The 12,797-nt window shown below is 32.1% G+C and overlaps 1 protein-coding gene and 1 long non-coding RNA gene across 2 annotated transcripts in view; both read right to left on the bottom strand.

Annotated features, from left to right (window-relative positions):
- Positions 1 to 347, bottom strand: part of LOC129004711 (uncharacterized) — a 33,288-nt gene extending 32,941 nt beyond the window's left edge. Inside the window, exon 1 of the mRNA XM_054433282.1 lies at positions 223 to 347. The gene's annotated coding sequence lies outside the window, so the exon portion shown is untranslated. The remainder of the gene's footprint in view (positions 1 to 222) is intronic.
- A 3,852-nt stretch (positions 348 to 4,199) lies between these two features.
- On the bottom strand, positions 4,200 to 8,450 carry LOC129004716 (uncharacterized). The gene is made up of 3 exons (XR_008491747.1): positions 8,323 to 8,450; positions 6,355 to 6,453; positions 4,200 to 4,575 (listed from the first exon to the last, which is right to left on the bottom strand). It is a non-coding gene; the product is annotated as an uncharacterized LOC129004716 (long non-coding RNA).
- Between the last annotated feature and the right edge of the window lie 4,347 nt (positions 8,451 to 12,797).

The raw sequence follows: 12,797 nt of genomic DNA, 5'->3' as shown, positions 1-12,797 counted from the left end.
ATGCCCCTTTGTATACAAAGTTTTAACTATAGGTTTTATGACTGTAAGAGATAGAAAAGATGGCATAGTTTATTGCACTATTAATTATTATATTTTCCCATTAAATTTTAATATTTTAATTAACTTATGATATTATATACTTATACTTATGAAAATCATTGCTTTTATATTTTTTTATCCAGTAAACCAAAGAAAAATAATTACACACTAGAAATATCTTACCTAAAAAATGCCAGTATAGCTGTTCAATTAGGGTAATGTGCTGAACAGATAAGTGTCTAAAACTACTTATGGGCTACTCATTAAGTTTGTAAAGGTTGGATAGATATTAATTTTTGATGGAAATAAAAAAGATAAATTTATAGGTAGCAAGTTAAACAATGCCTCTTTGCATGCCAAGATTTAACGATAGGTTTTATAACAGTTATATAGATAGATAAGATGACATAGTTTATTGTACTACTAATTACAATATTTTCCCATTAATTTTAAATATTTTACTAACATTTCCTTTTATTTGATCAAATATGGTTAAACATATTTAAATAATTGTGCACGTGTAAAACCTAAGTTAACGGTTTAGTGAAGAAACCCATAACGCGACTCTTTATCGCCTGTTATGTGAAAAAAAGAAGTACAATCCTCTGGATTTTTCTCCCTTCAAAAATAAAAGTAAATTCACCTATTAGGAATAGTTTAAATTGTAATATTCACGATGCCTGAGTACACCATATCATCATATTTATCAGAATATATAGCTTTTTTTTATTTAAATCTAATCTCTTTCGGTATGTGAGCTAAAACCAATCTTAAGCCCTGCTGAGCGGTTAGATTTCTGATGAACATGATTATCCATGTTTAGCATGGATAACTTCTTTTTAGCATGGGTTTTATAATAAGGTGACGAACCTGAAGGACTTAAGTTCAAAGATTCAAATGGATACAACAGAGCCTTTTTTGTCCCTCGGTAAAGAACCGAACCAGAACTTACATACTCGTTTCCGGTTGGTTACAAATGTGACACAACTTAACCATTCTTTGTTGTACAGTAGTAAATGTTTTGGCACAATATGGCTCTTAAATAACATTTGTTTTTATTGAGTTAATTGATTAATGTGTCACTGAAAGCATTACGTTGGATATGAGGATGTTTTAGTCACAATAGAAAGGTTTTTTTCTAGCTGCGATAGATAAGCTGTAAGTGTGCATTCATGAGACGTTAGTGTCTAAGGTTTCTAAATGTCTGAGACATTGTAGTTGTCTGTAAAGCAAAGGTTGTTGCTGTGAATTGATTTTTGTCCACGAAACTGGCAAAAAGAGTTAGCCCTTTCCGCGTAAAAATATGGCCTAGCGCTATGTGCGCGCAAATACATATTGTACAAAATACTGAAGATTACACACTGAAGGGATTTCCACATCTTTCAGGACCTCTAATGAAGTATGAAATATAATTTTATTTCGAAACTGAGGTATTTTGAATGGACTACCTCATATGCAATGACTTTCTACTCCTCACCTATATACCTATAAGCTGTTCCGTTGACAATTCCTCTTGGATGTTGTAGACGTGTGTTGTGGTTTGTTCCTAGATAACAAATGGCTAAGACAAAAGAAAAGCTTTGTTGTTTTACGGTGCTGACAAAAATTACTTCTGGTAACTACAGCTATAGCTCTTACAATTACGGCATCGTAGCAAACGAGTACTAAGCAAATGATGGCAAAAATTCGTGTCAATTATGTTGGCATCTAGTTCCCGGCAGCATCGAGAAGAGTATTTGGCATTTTTGCAGCTTCCTGAAAGGAGTAGCAAAACGTCTTAACCACTGTCCGAAGGCATGAGACTTGTGCCTCTAATGTAGGAAGTAGTCCTTGCAGATAATATCGTTTGATGTATTGGAGGGATGGTGGTGAGCTTTCGTCCAATGCATTTGGTTTTATTCTGGACGTCCAATTGGCAGTTAAATCATTCAGTTTTCAGAGACGAAGTAAACTGGTCGTCATGAAAAAAGTAAAATCTAAGTAAGCAAAAAAATATATAAAATTAAAATAAAACAAAGTTTTTGTGTATATAATTTACCTTATCTATAAACCATTCGATTGAATACCTTAAATCAACATTTTAAGTTAACACTAGTAAAACCCGTCAAAATTGACAGTTATTGTTGAGGTTTCAAGCAATATTTAACTATAAATCGTTGATAAATGTCTCCATTTTTTAAACAATTTTTGGTTGTTTTGTTCAGCAGCGTGCTTAAGGTACGCCCAATCTTAATAATCAATAACTCAAAAGAAAACCGGTATTTTACTGGAAGTTCTTAGACCAAAACATATACGGTAATGTAATCAGAACTGGTAAAAACCATATTTAGTGGAAGTGAGAATTTGGATCATGGCGTCGTATTATAATCCAGCTACTTGGAGGACACGCATTTTGGACATTTATTGGCATAATCTGTTGATGCGATACTTCAATATGCGATAGTATTACGACTATAGGCAGTACTATCCTGATAGACCAATTCGTAATTTACAAAGCAACAATTTCATTCAAATTCCATTATAAACTGTTAGCTTAGCTGTATGGGTTATTTTTTAACTGTTTTGTCAAAGGAACATGTTGCTAACAAGACTAAAGGTCGCGCCATTCATCCTACACTCATCTCCATTCATACCTTCGCACGGTCTCTATTTCAGCTAAAAGCGTTTAGTAGTATATATTCATTAATTTATCTTTTAAAGCATAAAACATAAATAAATAATAATGAGTGATGGAGATCTGTGCGTGCATACCTTTAATGTAAGATCAAAATTATGAACATTGGTCTGGCAGAAGAGCCAAACAAACTCGTAAATAAAAACAAAATTAATATTCCACAACAGTACAGGGAGGAAGAATCTTTTTTGGATAACTCGTAATTTTATGTGTGATAATTGAATGCCGATGCTTGATGGAAAGTCTGTGCGTGAATACCTTTGATTTAAGACCAACACTCTTTAAATTATTCTAGTAGAAGAACCAAACCACCTCGGAAAAGTGAAATAACACTTTACGAATGAAATGTGGAACTATTTTTTTTCCTGAATATATAAAGCTAGTATGGAACGTGGCATTTTGAGTAACCTGCAAGCCCTACCTTAACGCAGCATACCTACTTAAATGAAAGGTCTTTATGTGCAACTTTTCTGGAAGTACCATTTTATTTAAGAAAACTTCCCCCCCCCCCCCCAAGAGCACGAAGCTTAATTATAGGGTCATATTCAATCACGTGATATAAAGTATTAAATGTATGTCAGCTTTTTTGTTTTGATTTATGATTTCTTAATATTTTTATGAGTTAACCTTTTATGATCTTTTATACGTTTTCTATGTTAACAATAAGATAATGTGATACGTTTGATTCTGCAGATTTTACATACATAAAAACTATACCTTAATTAACATTAACAATAAGTATGATTGAGATTTTCGTTCACAATCAATGGTGTATGTGTAAATGTTATGTAAAAAAAAAAAATAAAAATTAAAACACCATGTAGAAACGACAAAAAATCCAAATTCTCTTATGGGTTCTTACATCGTAACAAAGCACGGGCTGAGCAACTAATATAGAGGGTGTCCCCGAACACTCCACTGATATTGTAGGGCATTGCTCCTGAGTAAGAAACACGTCTAAATAATATATTAACATTGTCTGTAAGTCCTTAATTACTCACACAGCCACCATTTTGTTTTGCACTTATTATAAAAATAAAAATAAAATGGTTAAAAATACGAAATTGAAACTCTGCACAAACAGTTGACAATTAGACAATGATACACAAAATTATGACATTTTACAGGAATAATCTTTTTAAGGAAATGTTATTACAAATCAATTGATTACTTATTTTTTTAGATATGACGAATATTAACTGAGATATGGCAGCTTTACGGTTGCATGCATTGCAACTTTTTAGGTAAAAAAAATGAAGGCTGTGTGAGTAACTAAGGACTTCCGGGCAATTTAAATATGCTATTTAGATATGTTTCTTACTCAGGAACAATGCCCAAAAATATTAGTAGAGAGTTCCGAGACACCCGGTTTATTATTTAATGTAATTTAGTAAATATTGTATAAGGAATGCAAACTTTTAAGAAAACCGTAAGCCGCATTCTTGAATGTAGGTTTTGATGAGGGATTTCTCTAAAAACCCATAAATGCTGCTAAAAAAAGTTTATTTAACATAAATTATATTGCATAAATGGTACAAAATGATATAACATATCCTCTGCACGCATTAAGAAAAAAACATAAGAGGAGGACATCTAGAAGCAATATCGTCAGTTTCACCAGGTTTCAAGAGCGTTTTCACCCTAGCTTTGTATTCAGGAGACTCTGCTATCTCTTGACTAAAACTTCTTAATTCTTCCAATGAAATATCTTTGTTGGTATAGTTCTGTAAAGCCTGTGTGCCTACTTCGTGAACTTTCCTCTCTACCTCCCTCAATGTGAATTTTTCTCCTTTCTTATTTAAATCATCTAGCATCTCAACTATACTTTTTAGCACCTTTGTTCTAAATTCGCTTTGGACAGCCTGTAAACAGATATAACAACGTATGTAGTACAACAATGCTGGTAAACGTTACAGAATTTTTTAGAGCACCTTAACGTTTACAACGTATTTTCCTGACTGTACGAATAAATCAGAGATTAAAATAGTAAGATTGTAAGTACTTAAAAATAACGTAACAAAACAAAAGAAACAACCAGCTGCATTCTCGAAATAGGTCTACAGTTCCAAATGGTATCCACCCTATGGTTAAAAAAAAGATTATTAATACATCCTCAAACGAAATCCACAACAATCCATTCAAAGTTCAAAATAAACAAATTTTACTTTTACCGTTATTAGCGAATTTCCCATGTAGGGAATAAGATATTACCGTAGTACTCATGGTAAGACCTGGACCCGGGACCGATTTACTTTCTCGTTTTGAGGTCCCTAGAGGCCAAAAACACCATCCGTTCAAATTCGTATATATATATATATATATATATATATATATATATATATATATATATATATATATATATATATGTGTGTGTGTCCGTTAGCGCGATAACTCGAGCAAAACTGATCCGATTTTGATGAAATTCGGTACAAACGTGTAAACCTACGTTTATTCAAACGAGTTCGCGAACCAGCATGATCTGACTATGGGAACAGGTGATTATGGGGGGTTTTATGGGGTAAAAATTGGTTTTTCCCATTTTTAACCCTAAAAACTTAAAATTTAACATTTTCTTACCAAACTATTTTGTAGACCTTAAAAAAACAAATAATTTAGTATACTGAAGCGTTATTATGCGCCTAATGGTTACGGAGAAAATTCCATAAAACTGTAAATTTAAAATTCCCATGTTATTCTTATGGAGAATAAATAAACTGTTGTAGTTTGCTTGTTTATGAACATATTTTGATCAAATTTGGAAAATGCATTCATTTCATTCTAAACTATTAACATTTTACAAAAAAAAAGACATTTTTACCCTCCCTGTTGCAGCAAACCTGAGTACTCGTTAAATTAATGTTATTTAAATAGGGAATAAATGTGATATTTTTAAGGAGACATTTTTGTGTAAATCCAATCAAGCAAATCGAAATTTGCTTAGTCTGCAGGTTTGCTGCGGCGGGGGTATTTTATTTTTAGTTAGTACCGTTTCTAATTTTTTTAAAATTTAAACTAAAACTATTTTCTATGTCTTTTTAACTGCGACAATTTTGTTTCAATATTATTTGTTTCGATTCTCAACATCTTTAACATTTTTGACAAAAATGTGAATTAACTTAGCGTAGGCTCATTTAATCTAAAATCATTTGAGATAATTATTTTAAAAATTGAAATACTGTTCATATTAGTTCATTATGAGTTCATTAAATTATTAGTTTTTAATATAAGATTGTTTATTGAGTTTTAAATTTTAAAATTAAGTTCATTATACCTATCAGAGTTTATTTATATTAAACGTGTGTTTATGTAATTATATCTGAAGTGTAGATTCTGAAGCAATTCGTTGAAAATTTTGAAATCTCAAAGTTAACTAAAGTCACGACAATTAACAATATTTTATTATAAATATAAATGTATCATGGCAGTGGAGTGAATACCATCACCAGGAATATATAGTACTTAATTTAACTACCGCCTATATTTCGTCGGTAAAAGTAAACACGTCTCAAAACTGTAAATATATTTTATTTTACTTACTTGTTTGGATTATTGTTTAAATTAATATTTTATCTGCTAAAACCTCTAATTACCAGTAACAAAATCCCTTTCATATCCCATATTTCCGATATTACAATACCTACCGCAGCAGTAGGAGGTTTCGTTGGCTTTTGTTGAGATGTAGAGGCAATTACCACTAGAATAGTTACTACAGCTGCAAACTTCATTGCGATCAAAAAATCCTAAAAATAAAAATAAAACATTGTAATTTTAGCGGCTACAACTCAATGTACAGTAATAAGCTTAGTTTCTGTATAAATATGTTTTAATATCCTCTGAAATTTGGAATTGTAATACCGATACGTAAGAGTTGGTGTTAAAAACTTTATTTATTTTTTTTTTCTTGTATAAGCTAAGGAGTGTGATGGGAAAAGCGTAAATCCGTACAATACAAATAACTTCAAAAATATTAACTGTTTGGTATAGTGTAACCAATATTGAGATTCCAATTTCTCTTGTATGTATTCGTATTACATTTTACACAATTTAACATATCTTACATTGTTATATAACTTGCTCAAGTGCTTGCATAAACTATTTACCAGTTGTAATTAAAAGGGATATACTGCAGATTTGGCATTTATATATTTATATACGCACACATTTAAAATACACTATTTCAAAATACAAATCAATTATCTATATATATGAAAGGCAAAGCCCTCACTGACTGACTGACTCACTCACTCACTCACTCATCACTAATTCTCCCACTTCCCATTTACCTAGGAGGCTGAAATTTGGTACACTGATTCTTTAGGCATTAAATAGGAAAACTAAGTGGTTTTTATTCTGATCGGACTCTCGGGCTCCGCCCCAGTGGCTCTGGAATTTCCCATGTTAATCTTATGAGTACTTATATTTAAATGGAATTAATGAATCTTAACAGCTGTTTCAATTAAACAAGTTGGTTCTGTTCTATGATGTTCAATAGCATTAAAGTTACAAGAATTACCAACAGGGTGCAGCACCATTATTTCTTTTACATTTATGACAACAGCTAATTTGTAACCAAAAGGTGAGTGAGCGTAGCGAACGAACTTCAACCTCAAGGCGAGTGAGCGTAGCGAACGAGCTAACCTGAAGGCAAGTGAGCGCAGCGAACGAGCTCCAACCTAAAGATGAGTGAGCGTAGCGAACGAGCTCCAACCTAAAGGTGAGTGAGCGTAGCGAACGAACTTCAACCAGGACATGATTGAGCCATGCGAACGAGATCATCTTGAAAATTAAGAAGTGAAACGGGGCAAAGCCCGTGGGTTACAGCTAGTATCTATATATATAAAAGGCAAAGCCCTCACTGACTGACTGACTCACTCACTCATCACTAATTCTCTTACTTCCCATTTACCTAGGAGGCTGAAATTTGGTACACTGATTCTTTAGGCATTAAATAGGAAAACTAAGCTGTTTTTATTCTGATCGGACTCTCGGGCTCCGCCCCAGTGGCTCTGGAGTTTCCCATGTTAACCTTATTAGTACTCATATTTAAATGGAATTAATTAATCTTAACAGCTGTTTCAATTAAACAAGTTGGTTCTGTTTAATGATGTTCAATAGCATTTAAGTTACAAGGATTACCAACAGGGTGCAGCACTATTATTTCTTTTACATTTATGACAACAACTAATTTGCAACCAAAAGGTGAGTGAGCGTAGCGAACGAACTTCAACCTGGAGGCGAGTTCACGTAGCGAACGAGGTAACCTGAAGGCAAGTGAGCGCAGCGAACGAGCTCCAACCTAAAAGTGAGTGAGCGTAGCGAACGAACTTCAACCAGGACTTGATTGAGCCATGCGAACGAGCTCACTTATGAAGTTAAACGGGGCAAAGCCCGCGGGTACAGCTAGTGTATATATATATATATATATATATATTTAATTTACGAATTGTGTCAGCTATCTAACGTAAATTTACGAACAAGATTTAAGTAAATATTTTTAGGAAATTTACACAAAGGTATTTAGCATTTTAATGACTTATGTGGATAATAAATTTTGTAAGTTGTATGACGGTTTTCCCAAGATAAATAATTAAGTAATCGATTAATCTTACTTGAACTGATTCCTCTTTAAGTATGTTGAAGTAATGGGTCGAGTTTAGTGCCTTTCACTAGTCATAAAGTCGTAAATGTTAGATGGAGTTTAATTTAATTTTGAAACAAAGAAAGATTAAATTTCGTTCTATGGTAAGTTAAGACAATGTCCCATTGTTTGCAAAATTTTATTGATTGGTTTTATGACTGTAACAAAGATAAATAAGATTATATAAGCACTTTAACAAAAAATATATTGTCATGCTTATATAAAAATGTTAACTCATATTTTCGTATATATTATTGACTGTTGTGAAATAATTAAATAAATAAATGTAGGCGTGATCTGCAAATAACATTGATCAAAAATACAATTTAAAATTAAGAAAAAGGAATTGTTTGAATATTAATATTTACACTCCACCGGCTAAGTACAAAATATTTTTTTTTAGAAAATGTATCTAAGTTTTAAATCTACAATCTGCCCTGATCGTAGAGACGCCAAACAATTGCGACAAAGTAGGCAGTTGTCGTAGGAAGTGAGGAGGTGGGATTCTTTGGCAGGATTTTCCCCTGTCAACACTCAAAAAATATTTGATTATGGTATGGTACAAAAAATATTGTAACTTTTGTTTATAAATAATTGACATTCATAGTATAAACATATGAATGCAATTTCTATTGAGGGATGTAAAAATGTTGAAATACGGAAGTACATGTATACACGTATATGCATACGTATACACTTAATAACATAAGGTATATATTGCTGACTCTTCATCAAAAACACATAATGCTGTATTTACTTAAATAAAAATCTAAATAGCAACTTAAAGGAAATAGTATCATACTACAATTTTAAAACATGGTTTATCTTGTATTTCCTTTGATATCAAAGTAGGCTATATACCACCAACCTTTTCCTTGCGTAAACATATTTAAAAAATGTTGTATTAATTTTTAAATTTCAACCGAACAAAAAAACCACAGTCACATTTTCCCCAAAAAAATCTTTTTCGCAATAAAGACATTTTTGAAGAGAAGCTGTTTGCCCAAGTAAATACAATCACTCAAGCGCCGTTCATGTACGTAAATTAACATTGTTACGTTTTTCTTTTAAGTTACGTAATTGATTTTTTATAAACCGAAATGTGAAATTATGATTTTTATAAGAAAAAAAAAAACAAGACACAATCACGCATAAATTGAAGGGGTGAGTGGATGAAGCGGGCAAGTAACAATTTTGTAAAAATTGAGTTAGATGCATGGACGAAGGGTGTAAGTGATGCTCTATTTAGTACACTGACTCCCATAGTCCTAAGTATAATAACAGCTGAGTTATTTTTTTAACTTAGGGGTTAAGTACAGGATATGCACCCAAATGGAGTGTATAAATGTGGTAAGTGCCTCACTTGTCCCCTTCATCCACTTTAAGTTTCACTTACACCCTTCACCCATACTCTCTGTGTGCTTCACTTGCCCCTTTCATCCACGTAAAGTTTCACTTACACCCTTCATCCATACTCTCTGTGCTTCACTTGCCTCCTTCATCCATGTAAAGTTTCACTTACACCCTTCATCCATACTCTCTGTGCTTCACTTGCCTCCTTCATCCACGTAAAGTTTCACTTACACCCTTCATCCATACTCTCTGTGCTTCACTTGCCTCCTTCATCCATGTAAAGTTTCACTTACACCCTTCATCCATACTCTCTGTGCTTCACTTGCCCCCTTCATCCATGTAAAGTTTCACTTACACCCTTCATCCATACTCTCTGTGCTTCACTTGCCTCCTTCATCCATGTAAAGTTTCACTTACACCCTTCATCCATACTCTCTGTGCTTCACTTGCCTCCTTCATCCATGTAAAGTTTCACTTACACCCTTCATCCATACTCTCTGTGCTTCACTTGCCTCCTTCATCCACGTAAAGTTTCACTTACACCCTTCATCCATACTCTATGTGCTTCACTTGCCTCCTTCATCCACGTAAAGTTTCACTTACACCCTTCATCCATACTCTCTGTGTGCTTCACTTGCCCCTTTCATCCACGTAAAGTTTCACTTACACCCTTCATCCATACTCTCTGTGCTTCACTGTCTCCTTCATCCATGTAAAGTTTCACCTATCCCCTACCCCCTTCATCCATAACTCTTTGCACACTTGTCCCCTGCACTTACCCCCTTATTGGTAGGTAATAGTAGCGTACGTACTGAAGCTAACATCTTATCCAAATCAGCTGACAATAAAAATTACCTTGAACATTTCCAATTTGCATTTTAGTGTGTTTAAAAAATGTATCAGACCGTAATGGACCCACTTAGTACAATGAGTTGTTAGCTATTCTTTATAGGTAACTGCTTCCAAGAAGTAAAAGATTGTACATGAAAAAGAAATATTTCTTAGAGAAATTGCAGAGATAAGACTGATAAGCATCTAATAAAAGACAGTTATTACTTGAACATTTAAAAAATATTTAGTATTTTTAATATTGTGGTATTTCTTTTGTATGTCTTTTGTATGTTCTTTTGGTATGTCTTTTAGTTATTATTTTTTGGACAAAATTACAAATCAGCACATAAAGTCTATGATAAGGACTTAAAGTAAGTTTACTTTTAATATTTAAGTTTATTTTGGTGCAACAACCTTATTTAAATGTACTTTTTATGGTAACATGTTGAAATAAAGTATTTTTTTACCAAAAATAATTTATTTCAATCGTTTACATCACTTAACCCCTTCTTCCACTGCGAAACAATTTTTTTTAAGTGGATAAAGGAGGTAAGTAATAGAAAAGTTAAAATTTTAATAGTAAGGAACATTTCAATTTTTATTAAGTATTGTGCAAAAAAAATTTACTTCTCTGCCCTTCCTAATAACGTTTTAAGAATGAAAATAAATTAAAAAATTTAAAAGTTATAACCTGCAAACTTTAGGTCAATTTATCTCAAAAGTTATTGTGCAAAAAAAATTTACTTCTCTGCCCCCCCCCCCCCGGTTCTGTAAAACTGTTATTTACCCCCTTCATCCACTCACCCCTTCAATAAAATTTTACAGGTAATATAGACAGAAATTTAAATTACTCTTTTTGCAATCGGACACAAATACAATAGTGTCGGTTTTTTTGTAATATTTTTACTAGATGATATAAAATTGTTTTTTAATATTTTTTTGTGGTTGAAATCAAAATAAGGGTTTTAATATTGGAAAGTATATGTGTTTAAATATATGGGGGAATTTAATGCAATATTTAGTATAAAGTTCGTTAATATTAGCCTTTATGTAGGTGGTTTATGATAGGGAATAATAAAGTAATAAAATAATATAAAATAATTAAAGAACATAAAATAAAAATGATACCCAACAATATCAATGTCTATAACAATAAAACAATAAAAATGTCTATAATAAGTCTTTTGAAAGAAACAACCCAAACAGTTTACGAGTATAGCAATTCTTTTATCAAAACTGTGTATCATATATATATATACATACATACATATATATATACATATATATATATATATATATTTATTTATATATGTATGCGTGTCCGTTAGCGCGATAACTTGAGCATACAAGTTCTGATTTCGATGAAATTTGGTACAAACGTGTAATTTGGTACTACGTTTATTTGAACGAGTTATTTGAACGAGCAGGATTTTCGCGAACCAGCATAATCGGACCATGGGAACGAGGGGTTATGGGGGGTAAAAATGGGGTTTTCCCATTTTTGACCCTAAAAGCATAAAGAAATTCAATTTCTTTTCAAACCGTTTTGTAAAGCTTAAAAAAGAAATAATTTAGTATATTGAAGCGCTGTTGTATACCTAACTGTCATGGAGAAAATTCAAAAATAGTGTTATTTAAAATTCCTATGTTATTCTTATAGAGAAAATGAAAACTGTTGTAGTTTAATTGTTTATGGATATATATTGATAAAATTTGGCAAATATATTTATTTCATCCTATAGTATTGACGTATAGTCAAAAAACGCTTTTTACCTTCCCCGTAGCAGCAAACCTAAGCACTCGTTAAATCTAATGTTATTTAAATTGGGAATAAATATTGGATGTATTATTTATAGAAATATTTTAGTAAAAATGTAATCAGTCAAGTAGAAATTCGCTTAGTCTGCAGGTTTGCTGTGGTGGGGGTTTTAACTGTTACGTTCTTTCATTAGTTAACCTTTAGGTTATTTAATGGATTTTCCATAATTACAATGCAATAATGTTATACGTTTCGGCCATACAACTTATTGGGAATACTCAACTCTTACTATAGAGATCTTTCAGTAAATGAGATTTAAAGTTTCCTATATAACCAATGTTGGGTGGGTAACAGATTTTTTTTAGTGCATTCAAAACACCATATTCTTATCTTCTAATGGCCTAAGCAACTATTTAATACTTAACGTTAACGTGAAAAACGAACCTTTCAACCGCATAAAACACAATAATGAAAGGTCTTATAAAACATAAAAAACTAAAAAA

The sequence above is a fragment of the Macrosteles quadrilineatus genome, unplaced genomic scaffold (assembly GCF_028750875.1).
Source record: "Macrosteles quadrilineatus isolate MER2022 unplaced genomic scaffold, UCM_ALF_1.0 Scaffold_10__1_contigs__length_6754688, whole genome shotgun sequence".
In the NCBI taxonomy this organism is placed as follows: Eukaryota; Metazoa; Arthropoda; class Insecta; order Hemiptera; family Cicadellidae; genus Macrosteles; species Macrosteles quadrilineatus.
The sequence above is the reverse complement of the archived record's forward strand: the minus strand, read 5'-3'. Positions and strand labels throughout refer to the sequence as shown.